Source organism: Dipteris shenzhenensis, chromosome 9 (genome assembly GCF_047967505.1).
Source record: "Dipteris shenzhenensis isolate YYH24624 ecotype China chromosome 9, Dip_SZ_1.0, whole genome shotgun sequence".
NCBI lineage: Eukaryota > Viridiplantae > Streptophyta > Polypodiopsida > Gleicheniales > Dipteridaceae > Dipteris > Dipteris shenzhenensis.
The window spans coordinates 17991072-18011675 of NC_141604.1; the positions used below are offsets into that span (position 1 = coordinate 17991072).

At 42.0% G+C, this 20604-nt stretch overlaps 1 pseudogene; it reads left to right on the top strand.

Moving 5' to 3' along the window:
- Positions 1–6985: 6985 nt before the first annotated feature.
- On the top strand, positions 6986–8299 carry LOC147898313 (uncharacterized; annotated as a pseudogene).
- The last annotated feature ends 12305 nt before the right edge of the window (positions 8300–20604 follow it).

Consider the following 20604-nt stretch of genomic DNA (forward strand, 5'->3'; position numbering starts at 1 on the left):
TTTTTTTGCTGGTTGGACCAAAAGAAAGTGTCCTTTTTGTACATCAACCATTGGGTCAATTGATTGTTTTGGCTTTTTCCTTTGAGGTCCACGGTAGTGATCATTCAACTCTTCAATTCCTTGAAACTCATCATTTTCATTATCAACTACTTGCACAAAATCAATATGTTGTGTCTTTGGCTAAAATCTCTCGTACATGCCCTATACACTATTGTTTGGTTTATCAAGCTCATCAATCATATTCTTCCAGTACTTCACTACCGGCTTGCAAAACTTTGTGAAAGATGCTTCTGGACCTTGTAGGTGCGCCCATTTTTCCCAAAAGCACACATACTCCTTGATACCAACTATCACATCTGAGTGATCCTTCACATATTCGAGGGTACATAAGGTGGCTCTCCACTTGGTAGCATTGGATGACCATCCGGATGTCTCTTCCACAACTCAATGCCACCTTCACTTGGTTGCCAATCTAATGATCGTGGATGCACTTTATATTGCATGATAGGAACTTCATTTCGCATAAAGAACCGAAATTGGAGAGGCTTTGATGTCCAAGGCATCTTGCCCATCACATAGGCATCCATCAACATAGCTCTTGAAATCACGGACTTCCATTACTCGCAATCGCGCTGGAGAAGACTCCTCACATTGTCTAAAAGTATCCATGAGATGTGCAAATGTCAATGTTTGGCTAGTTCTTAACCTCTCTGAAAACCTGCTAAGCATTGCATCAATATCCTCATGTGTATGCCCAACCATCAAGAATCCCAATTGGATTGACTTGAAAATCCCTTGAGCAACAAGTAATGATAGGTATGCAAACAAGTACCTATTCTTGTTTTCTTAACCACAATTATCTAATTGCAACAATAAGTGTTCGGGTAGTTTCTTATAAGGATTTTCTTGATGGGATCTTCCAAGTCCAAGGTCTTTGAATGTTCCACCCACTGCTCCAAGATTAAGTTGTTGCTTATCATTGGAAACATAGTGAGAATCCAATGCTTCTCTTGAGGTTAGTGCATTTAGCAAAGTGTTGTCAGCAGACCTTGGCATCCCATCATGTACCAAATCTCCAAGTGCATGGTTATCAAATCTTTCAAGATTTCTCAAACACAAAGCCAATGAACCAATTGTGAAGTTCGATGGCCACAAGGATAAAGAAAAGAGACCATAACGTCCTTGACCATGTCCATGTGTTATCATGCCAGTCAAAGCTAGGGATGGCTGTCTTCTTTTGGTCATGGATAATGCAGAAGTATGTCTAAGGATACATTTCAGAAAATCTGCACCACGTGTAGTACACATTTCTATAACTTTTTTGTTGTAACATGTGCTTTCTTCTATCTTCCATCAACTTATTACGTTTTTAGCATTTTGTCACTGCAACCTGAGCCTTGATTGCACTACATAAACCACACTTAGAGAATTCACTTGTTTTTGACAAAGTTACATGCTTGAATTCAGAGTTCCATATGCGGTTGAACGTGGAAGTTGACATCTCCTTACAACCCAAACTATGGTTTAACTGCATGTTAATCTCATAGAGAATATCAACCTACTTGTATACATCTGGTATCACCAACTGTCTCCCTTGATCCATCTTGAAGTGTTCTACTTTTGTGTGGCATACGCTCAGAATTGTTATCCACAAAATCTTGGATTATGGCTCTACTCATTTCTGTGTGGTCCCAACCTCTTCGCACGATTTCTTTATTACAATGCATGCACCTTTGTATACCAATTTCAAATTGCTCCCTGTATCGATAAAATGTTGTTTTTGGAATACCATGCATTTCATACCATGCTCTACAACAAACTTGAATACCATTCAATGAAAATACATATTTGAACTGCTCATTGTCATCTTTTTGGCAAGAAACCCCAAGAGTGTCATATACATAATTGGTGCAAGCCTCCAAACTTTGGCCCCAATACTCTATGCATAATTTGGAAATCATTCGACAATCGGCAAATTGACAACAAGTTTGTTTACAACAATCAATCATAGATACTTTTGGTGACTGCATCCCTTGTGAGTCTAGATGATGCTAATGGCATGCCATGTTTTTTAGCTTTCCTCTTTATCATGCAGTAACCCTCTTTTTTGTGGATTTTTCATTTGGGTCCTCATCTTTCACGTGCTTTTGCCTAGAACCACTAGGAAAATTCATGGTGTCATCGATTCTTAATGAACTTCCATCTAAAAAGGTTATTTGTGCAATGGGCCATTTTATTAAGTGGATGTTATCGATGCCTGATACATCACTATGATACTTTTCAATTCCCACGCCCAGATTACCTTCACCAAGCATCTCAAAATTTATAGGTTCAAATGGGTAGACATACAAAACAACACCCTCGGTAATGGTCTTCGTTTTATGCTCATCCCATAGTAAAACTTTCTTGTCCTTCCATGATTCTCGAATGGAAAACTCATCATATTCACATAGAGGTTCAACGTGAATGGTATCTGATGTTATATCATTCATTGGTACAATAGCTCCATTGACATTGTCCACACAACTCATTGATCGTGCTTTCCAACGAACAACACTACCCAAAGCCTCATAGACTAAGAATGCATCCATTGTAGGAAATGGAAGAAGTGCACTTTCATCCATACAAACATCGATCGCCACCGATACATTGTTTTCTCCCAAGGGCACACCTTGGCACATGTCATCATGTGATGTAGAGAATATTGTCCCAATGGCAACAATCTTTCCACTGACAAGCAAGTTGACTTTCACCCCCACTTTCAATGTGGCACCTGCATACATAGCATTTGTTATAGTTCAATATTGATATCTGATGGTGTGACTTAGGATGAAAATGCTTTACAAGATTTCATTGCATGACCAAATCTTCCCAACCTTGGTGCTTTGAATTTTAGCCTAGCAAAATCTGGCCACATGGCCAAATCTTCACAGACCATGGTGCTTTGAAAGGGAGATAACAAGATTTGTCCACACAACCAAATCTCTTGAGACTGCTTTCAAGAAGCCATCAAGATTTGGCCACACAACCAAATCTACTTAGACCTTGGTGCTTTGAAAGAAGCCAAATCTCCACATACCTTGGTGCTTTGGAAGAAGCCCACAAGATTTGGCCACACGGTCAAATCTCCCTAGACCCTGGTGCTTTGAAAGGAGCCAACAAGATTTGGCCACATCTCCTAAGACACTGGTGCTTTGAAAGAAGCAATAAGATTTGGCCACACGGCCAAATCTACTCAGACCTTGGTGCTTTCAAAGAAGCTAACAAGATTTGGATGTACGGCCAAATCCTTCGAGACCTTGGTGACTTCTTTCAAAGCACCGAGAAGATTTGGTTGTGGCATTCTTTCAAACCTAGGGAGATTTGGTCGTGTGGCCATATCTTGTAGGCTTCTTTCAAAGCACTAGGGTTTGGGGAGTTTTCACCATGCAACCAAATCTTTCTAGCTTCTTTTGAATCACCAGGTTCTAGGAGATTTGGCCGTGTGGCCAAATCTTTTCAAAGCATCAGGGTTTGGGGAGATTTGATCGTGCTACCAAATCTTGCTAGCTTCTTTCAAACCACCAGGGTTTGGGAAGATTTTGCCGTGCTACCAAATGTTGCTAGCTTCTTCAAATCACTAGGAAGATTTGGCCACATGGCCATTTAAATCTTCAAATGTTAAATTTAAAAATTGAAATTCAAAAATTGAAAATCCAAATTTTAAAATTTAAATTTTAAAATTCAAAATCCAAATTTGAAATTTCAACAAATTTCAAGTTTCAAGTTTCAAAATTTGAAATTCAAATCTAGAGATCCTACTTTCAAAAAAATCCTACATGCTTTTCATGATTCACACTATTACGCTTTAAAATCATACTATTACTTTAAAGCAAACCTAAAAATCTAAAACTATTAAAAAACCAAAACTTTAAAAGGCAAAGTTAAACAAACCTTTTAAACCAACCATAAAAAGTAAAACTATGAGAAGGAATTCGTCTTCATGGGGGATCAAGTGCTAGGTTCACCTTGTTCTCTCCCTTCCTAGATCTCAAATGTGTAACTAGGGTGGTTTGAGAGCCTTAGGACAATGTCTTAGATGGGGTTGTTCTTGGAAAACACTCCTCCACCCTTGGTTAGCTAATTTCAAGCAAAAAAGTTCAAAACTATGTCAAAATGAGAGGTCCCAGGAGGCTCTCCATCCCAGATTTATCCTAATAGTGTGAACTTAACTATGTAGATTTTAAACTTCTATCACCAACTAAACACTCCATACGTTCCATACTCAATAGTTGGATTAGAAAGAGGTCCTTTTGTGTGTGTGTGTGTGTGTGTGGGGGGGGGGGGGTTACTCCTTCCCTACAACCCTTCCTTTCCACAGTTTTCTCCTTACACTCGAGGTTGTCTCCCGCTCTTTGCACACGTCCGAGCACATGCCCTGTTTGCGATAGGAATCCTCCTTTTGAGGTGACCCATGCCCTTCCACTCTTCTCTTGTGCGCTCCTCGAATAGGTCTTTTCCCAGGCTCCCTTTTGCTCTTCCCCGTTTGCTCCTGGAACATGTTTTCTCCATTCACTTCTGGGATAGGTTCAGCCCCGTGCCTACCCCATCGCTATGTGGATCGTCACAATCTGATTGTCTTCCTTGGTTTTTGTGACCAGAGCTTCAGCAAAATACTGTGTAGATGTGTGGGTTGCGCTCTTGGCCTTCATCTGCTTGCAGCTATCTGGATCAAGCTTCACAATACCGTTCGGATGTGTGCCTTGCTCTTCTACTCCCCTAAGCTCTTCTGCTTCTGCCCTTCCGCTCCTCTTTCGTCAGCCAGGACAATAAAGATAACTCTTGCACTGCGAAAGGGTAGCTTTTGTGTGTACTAAGGCCTTGCTACCTAGATTGGGATTGCTCTTCCCCGTTCCATCTGTGTGTAATTGCTATAGCTCCTCTTCCCCTCCGTCTGCCCCCTTCTCTCTGTTCCTCCATTTACCCTCCTCTCCCTGCACCTCCGTCTACCCTCCTCTCAATTCACCTCAGTCTACCCTCCTCTCAATTCACCTCAGTCAACTACCGCATGCAACAAAAGAATTGGTTTTTTAAGGAAACAAATAGATTTTCCTACCTGCTTGAAATCCAAAGAGCACAAGCTCACGAACGACAATGTTCACTCAATCATCCAAGTAAGAAAACAAAAGAAATCGAAAGTGTGCCTAATTCTTGCATGTTCTCCATCCTTTCCATCTTCAAAACACCACAATTTTGAAAGCAAGTCTTGTAAAGTATGAAATGTGATTGAAAATAACCACTATACTGTGATTTGAAAGTAGGAATCTTGAATAATGATTTGAAAGTAGGGTATTTAGTATATGATTTGACTTTCAAATCTTGAAATATGAATTTTAAATTTTGTATCTAAGATTTTGAATTTTGAATTTTGAATTTTCAGATTATCTTAAGATTTGAATTTTGAATTTTAAATGGGGAGATTTGGCCATGTGGCCAAATCTTCCTAGCTTCTTTCAAAACATACAAGATTTGGATGCATGACCAAATCTCCCTAGACCTTGATGCTTTGAAAGTAACCCACAAGACCTGGACCTTGATGGTTTTAAATCTACCCAGACCCAGAAGATTTGGCCACATAGCCAAATCTCCCCATAATTTAGTGATTTGAATGAAGCTAGAAAGATTTGGCCACACGACCAAATCTCCCTAGACCTTGATGATTAAAAAGAAGCTAGCAAGATTTGGCTACACGACCAAATCTCCCTAAACTCTCGTGATTTAAAAGAAGCTAGAAAGATTTGGCATCACAGCAACATCTCCCTAAACCCTGGTGCTTTGAAAAGATTTGGCCGTGCATAGCAAAATCTCCCTAAACCCTGGTGCTTTGAAAAGATTTGGCCGCACGGCCAAATCTCCCTAGACCCTCGTGAGATTAAAAAGAAGCTAGCAAGATTTGGCCGCACGGCCAAATCTCCCTAAACCCTTGTGATTTAAAAGAAGCTAGAAAGATTTGGCATCACAACAAAATCTCCCTAAACGCTGCTGCTTTGAAAAGATTTGGCTGCACGGCCAAATCTCCCTAGACCCTTGTGATTCGAAAGAAGCTAGCAAGATTTGGCCATACACCCAAATCTCCCTAAACCCTCATGCTAGAAAGATTTGGCATTATAGCCAAATCTCCCCAAACTTTAGTGCTTTGAAAAGATTTGCTGCACGGTCAAATATCCCCAAACCCTAGTGCTTTGAAAAGATTTGGCTGCACGGCCAAATCTCCCTAGACCCTCGTGATTAGAAAGAAGCTAGCAAGATTTGACTGCATGACCAAATCTCCCTAGACTCATGTGATTTAAAAGAAGCTAGAAAGATTTGGCCGATTTGAAAGAAGCTAGGAAGATTTGCCTGCAGGGCCAAATCTCTTCAGACCCAGTGCTTTGAAAGAAGCCCACAAGATTTGGCCACAAGGCTAAATCTCCCCAAACTTTGGTGCGTTGAAAGAATCCCATAAGATTTGGCCACACATCCAAACCTCCCCTTCTGGTGCTTTAAAAGAAGCCCATAACATTTGGCCGCATGGCCAAATCTCCCTAGACCCTGGTGCTTTCTCAAATCTACCACTATGTCTAGTGTCAATTGTCTATTCTATTTGAGTTATGTTTATCGATAATGTGTTTTGTCTAACATTAAACATTGTAAAGGTGATAGTTTGTATATTGCTTGGATTTTTTAGAGGAAAGACACAAATGTGAAGAAGGTTGAGAAAGTTGTAAGTGGATTTGGAGAAAAAAGCACACCTTGGTACTTTGACATATATAGTATTGAGGGAGCACAGTTGACACGAGTTCACTTATTTGTTTTGTTACCTAATAAAAGTGCATATACTTGTGTTGGATCGGTTCATCAAATCATAGAAGATGTGATTGGAAAAGAGGGAGATATTGGATTGTTGATCATTATAAATCAAAATAAGAAATTTGTCTTGGATCCCAGCGATTATGAAGCATCTCGTATGAAGTCTAATGTAGATGACAACATGCACTCAAGAGGCTGGATAAGTGTGGAATTAGTTGATGGAAATGAAATTGACACAATGACAACAATCATTGAATCATATCACAAATTTTTGCAACATTAAAGAAGCGCAAGAGTGGGAAGATAGTGGGGAAGGAACAAAGAAAGGAAAGTCGACTATGGTTCTATGGTTCAAGCACCAGGTGGTAGTGGAGAAGGGGAAAAGAAAGGAAAGCTAACTATAATTGATGTATCAGAGGAAGGAACAACTCCAAAGGGTATGCTAGCAATTGCGGAAAGAAGCAGTGCTAGTGAATTGGAGCCAAGTGGAAAGGTCATAGGGAAAAAATGACAAAAAGATACCATCAGGCTTGGTGGAATATGAAAAATACTACCCATTAGGGTTGCATGCAATATTTCCAATTCTAGTTGCAAGATGTCGAAAAGCTCCTCCAAGCTATGTGTATAGAGGGTGGAACAAAGAGCATGTCGAGAAGCTTGCTGCAGACTTTGGTTATAACTCTAGGCCTCCTGCTGCTGTAGTGGATTTAATGCCTTTCAATCCTGAAACAAAGCAGCCCGTAGAAAGGGTAGATAAAAAGGATCTAACCAAGTGCCACTACTGGATACTATCTGGGCAACATTCAATATATGCTGCTAAAATATTCACATCTAATGTTGATAACCGCATGGCCCAAAGAAAGAACTACTACCGCACCCACCAGGTGAGGATTGTAGTGAATTGTCCTGCACGATTTTGTGTGGAGATATCAAAGATGGCAAACCTGGAGTCTCAAAATATCTTGAGACAATCTCCGTACATTGATATACTTAAGCAGGTGAGGGGACAATGGATTCTCTTTAATAGACCCAAGAAAGCACAACAAAGGCTTGCAAAAGGACATCGAGATCATGAGAATTGGGATGTAAGTACAAAATTCAATTATGAATCATTTTTCACAAGTAAATTTTCTTAATTATTGCATTCTAATGGATTCATATATTTTGCAAGCTTTCATTGACACCGGTAAGGTAACATTGGGTAATAACTTTGCCAACCATGAAGGATGTACATATGATCATCATAAGCGATGCCATTTATGATGGTTGGATCTCCATCCTTGAGGATTATATTGCAGGCAAATATTCACAAGATGGAAAATGCCATAGGCAACCCACAGTCTCAATGTTTAGATGCTTGCATGGATTGAGTGATGATCAAATTGGTCAAATTCAAAATGACATTAAGGAAGGTAGAGTAGTCATAGCTAAAACAAAGATTGATGCCATGATTCTTGATATTGAAGGATGAGCTATGCAGATCAAGAGAGATGTTGCACTACCAGCAGAACTTTATATGCTTATATCAGTAGAATAGCCTTCTTTAATGTTTAAAAATTGGGATTACTACAGATATATTTGTCACTGGATCTATGAATGGCTTAATTGCCTATGTACTAGTAAGCAAGGAAAAGCATTTCAACGATATTGAGTGCTATACCAATGCACAATGTAAGCCATCAATATATGTTGTAGATGAAAAACATGAAAAATCAAGTGGTGCAGAAGAATCAGGTGATGAGGATGATGATGACGAGGATGATGATGATGAATTTGACATTGAATTGTCCTTGAGGCTTATTGGAGAACCTGCTCAAAACACCAACAACAAAATCATGGGTTTCTGTCGAGAAGATGAGTATGTATTGGACTTGTTCTTTGAGCGGCTTGTTGGCTGCAATAGAGTCTCTTTCTTGTAAGAGGCGTGTTGCTTCAGTTGTTGAGACATGAGTTTTTAGCAAAGGTGGAAAGTATCTGTTGCACGTATGCTTACAATAATCATGAAATTCGACAATGGGCTGGCTTGTAGGAACCAATGTTGTCAAGAGAGGGGGTACCAAAAGAAGATGATACAACTGAAGGTGGAGGAGATAAAGAAATTGATACCATACCAAGACAAAAAGAGCTTCAACCCTTCAATGAAGAGCAGCGTGAGCATTTACAAAAACATGCTTCAAAGTTTTGGGAAATAGAAGAGGAAGCAACAAGTCCTTGAAATTATCCTTTTATATGGTGTTCGTGTTTTCCATATGTTATCTTGCTATATTCTCCATATGATGTATTAATTTCGTTCCAAAGATCTTTTAATATTACTTGGAAATTTCTTCTATCTCATTGCCATAATTCCAGAATTCATATGTATTATTGAATATGTTGAAAAGATGTGTTTGCATGTTGTAATTGTATGGAGTGTGATACACATCCAAATTTATTTATGAGTTCATAAATGTTAAAAAGTGTGTTGACTCTTAATCGTGATGAATGAATTAGTGTAAATTGTTGTTTCTATCCTTATTCACTTCATATGAATGCTTAAATATGTTTTGGCTACTTGGCCAAATCTTTTCTTAGTGGGAACACTCAGGCAGATGCTAGATAATGTTAGACTCCTCTCTATCTATTACGCAAAGGTTTTTGGCATTGTAAGGATATGCAGTTTTGGGGATTAAAATAACTTGAAAGGGTGTAGATTCTGTAAGAAAATAATACGTCTGTGCTCGACAGATAACAAGATCTCGTACACAAGAGAGAAAACAAGATAGTATGGAGAATCATAAAATTTGATTACTGTAGAATTGATACAATAGATGGCGCTGCCTCCCAGCCATGCACTCCTATGAAAGAAGCTTTGATGGCATGCTGGAAACAGTAGAAGATGGAAGCCAGTGATGAAAATGGGCTTCATGGGCTTGCTCTTATATAGCCACCAGTCGTAGTCGGTTAGGCTCAATTGGGTGGCCGACCCAGTCTGCCCAAAATGGTGGACTGGGGGTCGGTCCCAAAATAGGCCACCGACCATACGATAGAACCAGTTGCAAATCAGAGCAACTAACCTATGGTCTCTATTCGGCCCATAGCCATCCGGGATCATCTGAGGCTCCAAACGGGCCCCATAACCCGAGAGTGGGCTGCCCCGAGAAATGCTCCATCTACCCTCAGTGCGGTCAGTCAAGGGATGCCTTCCCGCACTTGCATGTAGCCTAGTTGGCGGTGTGCCAACTCTATCTGAAGAGTCTAGCCATTAGGCCACACATGGCCCCCATCTGGTGTCCAAACCAAGACCTACCGGATAATCGAGCTACTCAAATGCCTTCTCCTCATATGGGGGGCTTACAAGTAGAGTTACTAGTTCTCACGTAGTTACATGAGAGTGGAGCATTGATATCTAACACCCCCCCTCAATGTCCACCCGCAAGTGAACTTACTTTTTCGGCCCAATGCCAAGTTGATGAAGATGCCTCTCCAGCAAGTCTCTTCCAAGAGCCTTCATGAAGATGTCCGCAGCATTCTCTGTAGTCAGACAGTACACCAAGTCGATTTCTCCATCCATGATCAGCTCACGTACAAAGTGATATTGAATCTCAATGTGTTTTGTGCGAGTGTGGAACACCGGGTTCTTTGCAATTGCCATGCAACTCTGATTGTCACATGATAATTGCACCGGCTTGTTCTGCACTGCACCCATGTCCCCCAAAATCCTCCTCAACCACACTGCTTCGCAAGAAGCAAAGCATGCAGATTTGTACTCGACCTCGGTAGAAGAAAGAGCAACTGTGGGTTGCTTCTTGCTGACCCATGACACAACTCCAAATCTAAGTGAGAAACAGTACCCTGTCATTGATCTCCTGCTGTCCACGTCTCTTGCCCAATCTGAGTCACAGAATCCGGTCAAGATGTTGCCCTTGGTATGGGTGATGCCATAATCAAGTGTGCCTTTGATGTATTTCAACACCCACATCCCTACCCTCCAATGGTTCTCCCCAAGCTTATTGGAAAACTTGCTAAGTACACCAGCCGCAAAGCTGATGTTCAGCCATTTGTTGCACAAGTAGATCAAGCTGCCCACAAGCCTTCTGTACTTTGCTTCGTCCACCAGTGGAGATGAATCCTCGTTTGAGAACTTTGCGTTAACCTCCATAGGGGTACCAACTGTCTTGCACACAGCCATGCCAAATGCCTTCAGTATCTCTCCAGCATACTTCAGCTGTGAAATGAAGATCTGTTTCGGCTCCTGCCAAACTTCAATCCCCAAATAGAAATGCATCAATCTGAGGTCTGTCATTTCAAACTCTCTTCCTAGCAAATGCTTCATCTACGAGATCTTCTCTTCATGGTTCCCTGCTATGACAAGGTCGTCCACATAAAGGACCACGATCATACACGTGCCTCCTCTAAAGATATACAAATTTGCATCAGATGGGCTCCTCATGAACCTGTTTTGCAGAAAGTAGGCATCAATTTGCTGGTACCATGCTCATGGGGCCTGTTTCAACTCGTAAAGTGCCTTCTTTAGTTTGCAGACTTTACCTTCTGAACCAGGGATCTCAAAACCTGGTGGTTGTTCCACGTATACCTCCTCCTTGAGATCTCCATTCAGAAAGGTGGATTTCACATCCATCTGAAACACAGGCCAACTTCCCTGGGCAACTAAAGCCAAAACACTACGAATTATGGTTAGTCAAGCTGTGGGAGCAAAAGTATCCTGATAATGAAGACCATCTACCTGTGCAAATCCTTTTGCCATGAGCCGATCCTTGTACTCATCCAACGTGCCGTCGGACTTGTACTTAGTCTTGTACACCCACTTGGTTCTGATTACCTTGCATTTTAGTGGTCGATCTACAAGGTCCCAACTGTTGTTCTTCATTATGGAGCCATACTCCGATTGCATAGCCTCCATCCACCTATCATTGCCCTATGCCTCTTCAAGACACTTGAGTTCAGCAGAACGGATCACTTCTGTCATCAAAGCATAGTTGACCAAGTGTTCCTGCACCATTCTTTGCTCCTCTAATCTCTTGGACCGGCAGTATTCGGATGGTTCCTCCTCAATGGCTGGAGGTTCTCTGCCATCCAAAAGATGCTTTACCCACTTCAGGAATGGTCGTTGCGGTTGTGGTTCTGTAGGCTCTTCTTCATCTTCTTTGTCTTGAATCATCCCAAGCACCGTTGGGGGAGTTCGGTCTGCTATTGGTGGTGGTACTAGATGGATATCCTGGTCCTGGTTGTTTGGGAAGGAAGCATCCTCCTCCAATTGATTCGGCTATTCTGAGAAGACCACATCACAACTTATAATTACCTTCTTGGTAATAGGGTTATAGAGATGGTAACCCTTCACCTCTTCACTATAGCCCAAGAAAATACACTTTCGGCTCTTCGGTTCCCATTTGGTCTTGGTAGCATCAGGGACATGCACAAAACAGTCACATCCAAAAAACTCTGAAATGTGCAGCTGAAGGTTTCTTACCAGAAAAGGCTTGCAGTGGAGTCATCCCATTCACAGCCTTCGTGTAGCTACGATTGAGGATGTAAACTGCAGTGTTACATGCTTCAACCCAGAAAGTCTTTGGCAAATCTTTCCCTTTCATCATACTCCAGCCCATTTCGCAGATGACGTGCATCTTGCATTCTGCTACTCCATTTTGCTGTGATGTATGTGGTGGTGGTTTTTGCCTCTTGATTCCATGACTTTTGCAGTAACTTTCGAATTCAGTCGATGTGAACTCTCTGTTGAGAGTTCACGCTCAACATCATGTGATCATGTGTGCATAGCACCATCACGTGATCATATGTGCATAGCACTAACCTTAAAGAGTGCTATAAAGGAAAGGGTTAGAACCCCTAACCCTAACCCTAAAAGGGTTTGTATATATTCTATTTTTTCAACTAAATCTAGTGTACAGTTAGTCATTTGTGGTGTGCTCTCTAGCTTGCCCTCTCTCCTCATCTCCACTCTTCTCCTCTCCCCTCTTCATATTTTGTCATGGTATGAGAGCCCCCTTGCCCTTCCATTGAGGCATTGTGATCCTTGAGAGGGTGAGAGAGATTGTGAGATTGAGAGTTCTCTTGAGTGATTGTGAGATCCTTCCCTTCACTTCCGTTGAGAGAAATTTCCGTCCATTGAGAGGAATTTCCGTCCATTCATTTTTGTGAGAGTTTCATTGAGAGATTAATTCGACTCTCTATTCCATTCATTCTTCCGTGAGAGTGAGTGGTTCTTCATTCTTGTCTGAGAGAGTTAGTCTTCACAGAGATAGCTTCAAAGTCCTATGGTAAAAGAGTGTGTGAGAAGGCCTAAAGCTCTTGTCTTCCAAGACCTCAACTCAGAGATCAAGGCGGCTGCTATGCAGACTCGGTGCATAAGCTACCTCCTAAGGTGACCAGCGAGCAAAGGTCCTAGATTAGCATAGCTACAAACAAAAGAGGTCTAGCTCCATCGACTAGTCATCCACAGGAAAGACAGTTTTTTGCAAGCCTCTTCATCTTCAAATGTCATAGTGTGCTTGCTCCAATGCTCATGGGCTTCTCCATACACAAAGCAACCAGACGATTCTGAAGCACCATAGCAGCACCTCAGTTGTGCTTACCAAGTAATCTCCACCTCTGCAGCGGATGCATAGCAGCCAAGGCTCCCTTCAACAGCCGCTTCTAGCCATTAGCAGCTGACGAAATCTCCTACAGGTAGCCGCGGGCCATTGACACGATGCCAGCTTTCCAAAGGCCTTCAGCGCTCCAGCGACCTGCACGCTCGGCTCCTTCCAAAGCATCACTCGTCCTACGACAACCTCAACACCACTCGACGTCCTATGACAACCTTAGCACCACTCGACGCCCTATGATAGCCTTAGCAGCAGCAATAGCCAACTAGACCAAAGGCGGCTCCTTTAGCAAGGCTCCCGTGACCCTCCTACCTCTCCAAACAGCAACGCAGATGGGCTCCTAGCCTCTTGTATCGCGGGCCTCAGCCATCTTCAACGAAGCGCCTCACCTCGATGCTAGACCTCGCAACAACATCCATCGTCAACGACAGCAAAGATCCAAGCTCCTACAACAGCCCGCAACAGGATCCTCCAACGAAGGGCCTCCATCAACCGCTGACTGACTACAGCTTCGCAACCAGTAGCTCTGCCCACTGACAGATCCTTTACCATCGTAAACGGCACCAACACAGCTAGCACCAACGATGCTCTAGCAATGGGCTCCCTCTTCAACAGAGCTCCAACCACGCTCTCCAATGGAAACGACGACAAAATCTTCAAGATTTTGTCGGCATCTCAACAGATTCTGTGAGCTTCTCTAAGCAACATGTGGCAACCTTATCTTATCTCGCCATGTCAGCACCTGGCAGCCTGCCTACCATGTCATCTCCTCTGTTGTTGTGCCACATCATCTAGCTAATAGCCACATCATCTGCCACAGTGGCAACCACGTCAACAGTGCCACATATGTAGGCCACATCACCATCGACTGCCACATCATCATCGACAGCCACATCAGCATATCCACATCATTCTGCCACATCATCCAACCATGTCATCAAGCCACATCATCAGTTGCCACATCACTTGTGCCACGTCAATAGACACATCATCAGTGCCATGTCATTAGTGCCACATCACCTTGTTGACATCATCTGTGCCACCTCAGCATTGACCCTTTGCAGGCACAGTCCCTTGCCAGGCACAGTGTGCACACACTACATGTGCACACTCTTGCCACCTCAGCATAGAGCTTCATTGGCACACCTCTTGCTAAGCACAATGCCACATCATCACTGCATGTGACTCACAGTGACACATCATCATTGAGCACCATTTGCACTCCTTTTGCCCCTCCACCTAGATCAAGTCATATCTCTTGATCCACGAAGAATTTGAGGGTGCTCCAAAAAGGAAAGTCGCTCATTTTTTGTGTGCTCTACGCGCTCGTCACATCACACACACATTTTGGTGCAAGTTACACTCACATTTGAGCCTCACCGACAAAACCACTTCCTTCACGCACATTTGCCTCTACATCGACGCATTTGACCCAACACTTAAAAAGAACAAAAGAAAAGGAATTATTTGCTGTTCTTTCATCGATCGACGATTGGTTTAGATCTAGATCAGGTAGACTAGATCGCCATAGAGGGGACGCTTTGAATTCCCCAAGTTGCCAATCTAAGCCATGCCCGAAAATCCCGACTAGTACCTACTTGGAGTCAGTCCATATGCTCACATCCGATTTCACATCATTACATTACCTCAAACCTTACGTTCATCAGTTCAGTGAGCAGACTTCAGAGTTCAGAGGCATTGCAGATTGATTCAGTGGGCAGATAGGATTTGATTTCACACACACATGCCACCATTGTAGAGCCTATTTGGCTATCTCACGGCATCGTGCACATCATTTCAGCCTTGTAAAGCCTCTTGGCTATTCCCGGCATCATTGCCACAAGCCTTGTAACACAGATCAGATTTTATATACTGCAGTTCTATCTTCACCGATGATACAAAGATTTCACTTGGCATCTTCAGTGTATTTGTAGTTGATTCATACAGAGGTCTTCACGACATTTTTTTGAGTATATTTCTTGCACCATGTCGACTAGCAACCTCAATCTTGAGGCATCTGCTAAGTTAGAAAACTCCAATTACGGTACATGCAAATACCAAATGGAGACCATTCTTGTGCTTCAGGACAAATGGGAGTATGTCGATGGGTCTACACCTAGACCATTGGCTGATCCAGCCACCAGTAGCTCTACCCATATGTTGTCACAGCACTAGCAACGGAATCTACATCGGGATCTATATCTACACAAACAGTTTCCGCGCTAGTAACAGATCCTGCCATTGCCCGAGCTCAAGCAGAATGGGATAAGAAAGACAAGTATGCCTATCACCTGATCAAGCAGAATGTGCAAGATGTCATGCTAGGACAACTCAACACAGTCAATACATCAAAAGAAGCATGGGATATGTTCGCAGCTCTCTAGAGTCCAAGAACACATCCAGGGTTCTCACCCTGAGAAACAAGATCAACTAGAGTTTCCGCAACAGTAGTGAAACCGGTCATGCTTATGTACTCCGCATCAAAGACTACAACAATCAACTTGCAGCAGTAGGAGAGACTATGAACCCCGCAGAAATGGTTCAAGTCATTCTGAATGGACTAGGAGAGGGATACGAGAATCTAGTCCAGAGTATTGCCATCCAACGGAAAAATTCCAACACTGGAAGAACTTCAATCAGTCCTACTTGGTGTGAAGAACTCAGGACTCAGGCCATTCAAGCATGTAAAGGTCATTCTAATGATCAGGCATTCACAGCTTTAGACAGAAGTAGAGGCAAAGGCAGAAACAGAGGTAGATCATATAAAAAAAGTGGTTATCATCAACAAAATCAAAGTCAAAATCAGCATCAGCATCATCCTCAACAACATCGAAATCAGCAAAGAGGAAATCATTCCAATCGAGGAAGATTCCAAGGACGAGGGAATGCATCCACCAATGTGTCAAACATTCAGTGCAACTACTGTCACAAGTTTGGACACTATGAAAGAGATTGCTGCAAGAAGCAGTACGACCAAGGCGGTCAATCCAGCGAGGGAATTCCCGAGGAAGAGGAAATCATCGTGGTGGACATTCTAGTCACAGTCATTTTGCAAATGAACATGGAAATATGTTTCTTGCAAGTGAGGAATTGCATCAGACTGATACAATGTACCTAGACACTGATTTCAATCCCAAAGAGGATTTCAGCTATCAAGTCGACCAAGTGGAATAGGATCCTTGGTACATCGACAGTGGTGCATCATCTCATATGACAAATCATCAGGAATGGTTCACAGAAATGAAACCATTAGAAGGACAGAAAAATGTCATCTACATAGCAGACAATACACCGAATCCAGTTCAAGGGAAAAGTGTTATCTCTATGAACAATTTCACTAGTACAAAAGGATTAGTCAAAGATATGCTCTATATTCTGAAGCTCAGCAAGAACCTTTTGTCAGTAGGACAAATGACGGAACACAATTACAAAGTCATCTTCGATAGTGATGAATGCACTATCAGAGACAAATCTAAAAGATGTCAGCTAGTAGCAAAAGGTGTCAAGGAAGGATGCTTATACAGAATGCTCGCTATACTACCAGATAAGCATGCCATGTCAGCTCAAATGCAACAGATGCCACTATTTGCAAAATGGCACAAGAGATATGGTCATGTCAACTTCAAGTACTTGTTAGATCTAAGGAATTAGAATATGGCAATTGGGATTCCGAAGCTACAGTTTCTTAGAAAGGTTTGTGAAGCATGCTGCTTCAGCAAACAAAAGCGAACCAACTTTGTCAGAAGTACCTCTCGTGCACGAGGTATTCTTGATTTGATACATACAGATGTATGGGGTTATGCCCAGACTCGCAGCATCAATGGTTCAATTTATTACTTGACCTTCATCGACGACTATAGCAGATATTGTTGGGTCTACTTTCTGAAAGAGAAATCTAAAGTGTTTTCTAGATTTCAAGAATTCAAAGCCATGGTAGAAAACCAGACAGGCAGAAAGATCAAGGTCATGAGATCAGACAGAGGAGGTGAATACATGTCTTCAACATTCATGAACTTTTGCAAAAATCATGGCATACGAAGACAATTCACATGTGCAGATACTCCTCAGCAGAATGCAATAGCTGAAAGGAAGAATGGGACTTTAGCAGACAGTGCTAGAGCAATGCTTAGTGAAAAGCATCTTCCGAATCAGTATTGGGCAGAAGCAATAGCTACAGCTAACTATTTGCTTAATTGGCTTCCTACAAAACTGATACAAGGTATGACTCGTTATGAAGCATTCATTGGACACAAGCCACGCATTGGGCATCTCCGCATATTTGGTTGCATAGCATATGCCCACATACATGATGATCATCGCAGGAAATTGGATGCAAAGTCACGCAAATGCATCATGGTTGGCTATAGTGAAGAAAGCAAAGCATACAAATTGTATGATCCCATCAACCGCAAAGTCATTGTCTCCAAAGATGTAATCTTTGATGAGGAATCAGAATGGAAAACCTCACCCACACAAGAGATAGAAGCATCGACTTCATAGTCATCTACAGAACAGGTTGATGAAGAAGAGCAAGAATTGCCAGCAACACCCCAAGCAGTGCCACAGTAGCTCAGACGGTCTACTAGGGAAAGCAGAACACCAGCCAGATTGACATGTGCTCAAAAAGGCAAAGCAATTCAGGTGGAAACCACCAACTATGCTCTTATGACTACCATCATGGCTATAGAAGAGCCAGTGTACTTCGAAGACACAGTAGATAAGCCAAAATGGCAAACTTCTATGAATGAAGAAATGGATGCTTTTTATAAAAATAACACTTGGGAATTATGCGACCTTCCACCAGGAAAGAAGGCCATAGCCAACAAATGGGTATACAAAGTGAAGTACAATCTAGATGGCAGTATTCAGAGATACAAAGCCAGATTAGTTGCAAAAGGATTTGCACAACAATATGGTCAAGACTATGATGAGACTTATGCTCCAGTAGCAAAGATGGATTCCATACGGTTCTTGATATCACTAGCGACACTCAGCAAATGGAATGTGTATCACCTCGATGTCAAGAATGCATTTCTCAATGGTTATCTAGACAAGGAAGTCTACATGCAACAACTGGCAAATTATGTTGAACCAGGAAAGGAGAAAAAGGTTTGCCATCTCAAGAAAAGGCTTTACGGCTTAAAGCAAGCACCCAGAAGTTGGTACAGCAAAATTGACAAGTATTTTGCTGATCTAGGATACATGAAGTCCAATACAGATCATACTCTCTACTACAAAGTTCAAGGGGAAGACATTACTATTGCACTTTTGTACGTAGATGATCTAATTGTGACAGGAAGCAAGGATAGCTTCATCAAAAAACTAAAACAAGACTTATTTGCAGAGTTCGACATGAAAGATCTTGGACTTATGCACTATTGTCTTGGAATTGAGTTCCAGAGAGATTCAGATAGCACATTCATGAGTCAGCTCAAGTATGTTGACAGTCTCCTGAAGAAGTTTCATATGGCAGATTGCAAGATTGTGGTCACTCCCATGGAATAGAGTTTGAAACTTACTAAAGATTCAGAAAAGCCTACAGTCAATGACAGATACTATAGGCAACTCATCAGATCTCCTATATATCTAACAATCACACGGCCAGATATTTGTTATGCAGTAAGCTCACTGGCACAGTTTATGGCAAATCGCAAACAGTCTCACTGGAATGCAGCCAAAAGAGTCTTGAGATACATAAGAGGAACAAGACAGTTTAGGATAGAATACAGAGGAAGTCATCCACGGTTGCATGGATACTGTGATAGTGACTATGCTGGAGATCATGAGACCAGGAGATCGACACAGGGATATGCATTTTTCCTTGGTCAAGGTGCTATATCATGGTTGTCAAACAAACAGCCAACTGTTTCTTTGTCTTCGACTGAAGCAGAATATAGAGCACTCACTATAGGTGCATGTGAGGCTATATGGCTCAGAAGACTATTGTCAGAAACAGATTACTTTGATGAGTCAAAGCCAACAACAATATACTGTAATAATCAGTCGGCTCAAGCATTGGCCAAAAATCTAGTATCTCACTCCAGGACAAAGCACATTGATGTCAGAGAGCACTTCATCAAAGAAAGAGCGATACTTGGTGACATCACTTTGTAGCATTGTGATAGCAAAGAAAATGTTGTAGACATCTTTACCAAACCACTCAGTAAAGAGCTATTCGAGAAACACCGACTAGCTCTTGGTTTGACGCAGGGAAAGGACATTCCCATTAAAGGGGTGTGATGGAATGTAATGCTCAATCCTTCTTCGATTCCCCAGAATCATCATCTTGAGGGAAGGCCTACTTCATGATGTTGATCTTGAGGGAAGGTGTTGAGAGTTCATGCTCAACATCATGTGATCATGTATGGATAGCACCATCACATGATCATATGTGCATAGCACTAACCTTATAGAGTGCTATAAAGGAAAGGGTTAGAACCCCTAACCCTAACCCTAACAGGGTTTGTATATATTCTATTGTTTCAACTAAATCTAGTGTACAATTAGTCATTTGTGGTGTGCTCTCTAGTTGTGCCCTCTCTCCTCATCTCCACTCTTCTCCTCTCCCCTCTTCATATTTTGTCACTCTCCACGTTTGTCTGATCTCAACTTCTTCACTGTCCTCCCCGATTCTTTCTCGACCATTACATGCCATTCCTTGAACCTACTGAAAGCCTCATCTTTCATCTTCAGGAAGTATATCCATATCCTTCTACTGTAGTCGTCGATCAGCGTCATGAAGTAGAAGGAACCACCCAAAGCTTCCATCTCCATCTTTTCATAGAGGTTCGTGTGAACGAGCTCTAGAGGAGCCTTTGCCCTACTGGCCTCTTTAGGAAAGGGCTACCGATGCTGCTTGCCCATCATGCAAGCTTCACATACATTGGGCAGATCTGAAATTTCTGGTAGGTCTGCAATCATTCCACTTTTATGCATCTCCTTCAAAGAACTTAGGTTTAGATGACCAAACCTCTCATGCCACAGCTTAGTGTTCTTCATATCCGCTCGAGCACTGAAAGTTGAGAGTTTGTAAATGTTGTTGCACCGTGTACCTTTACCAATGACCTTTCCTTGAAGATCCAGGATCTGTGCACCATTCTTATCGAATTGAACTTTGAGGTCCCGATCCGTGATCGTAGAAATAGACAAAAAGTTTCTCTTGATATCTGGCACATAA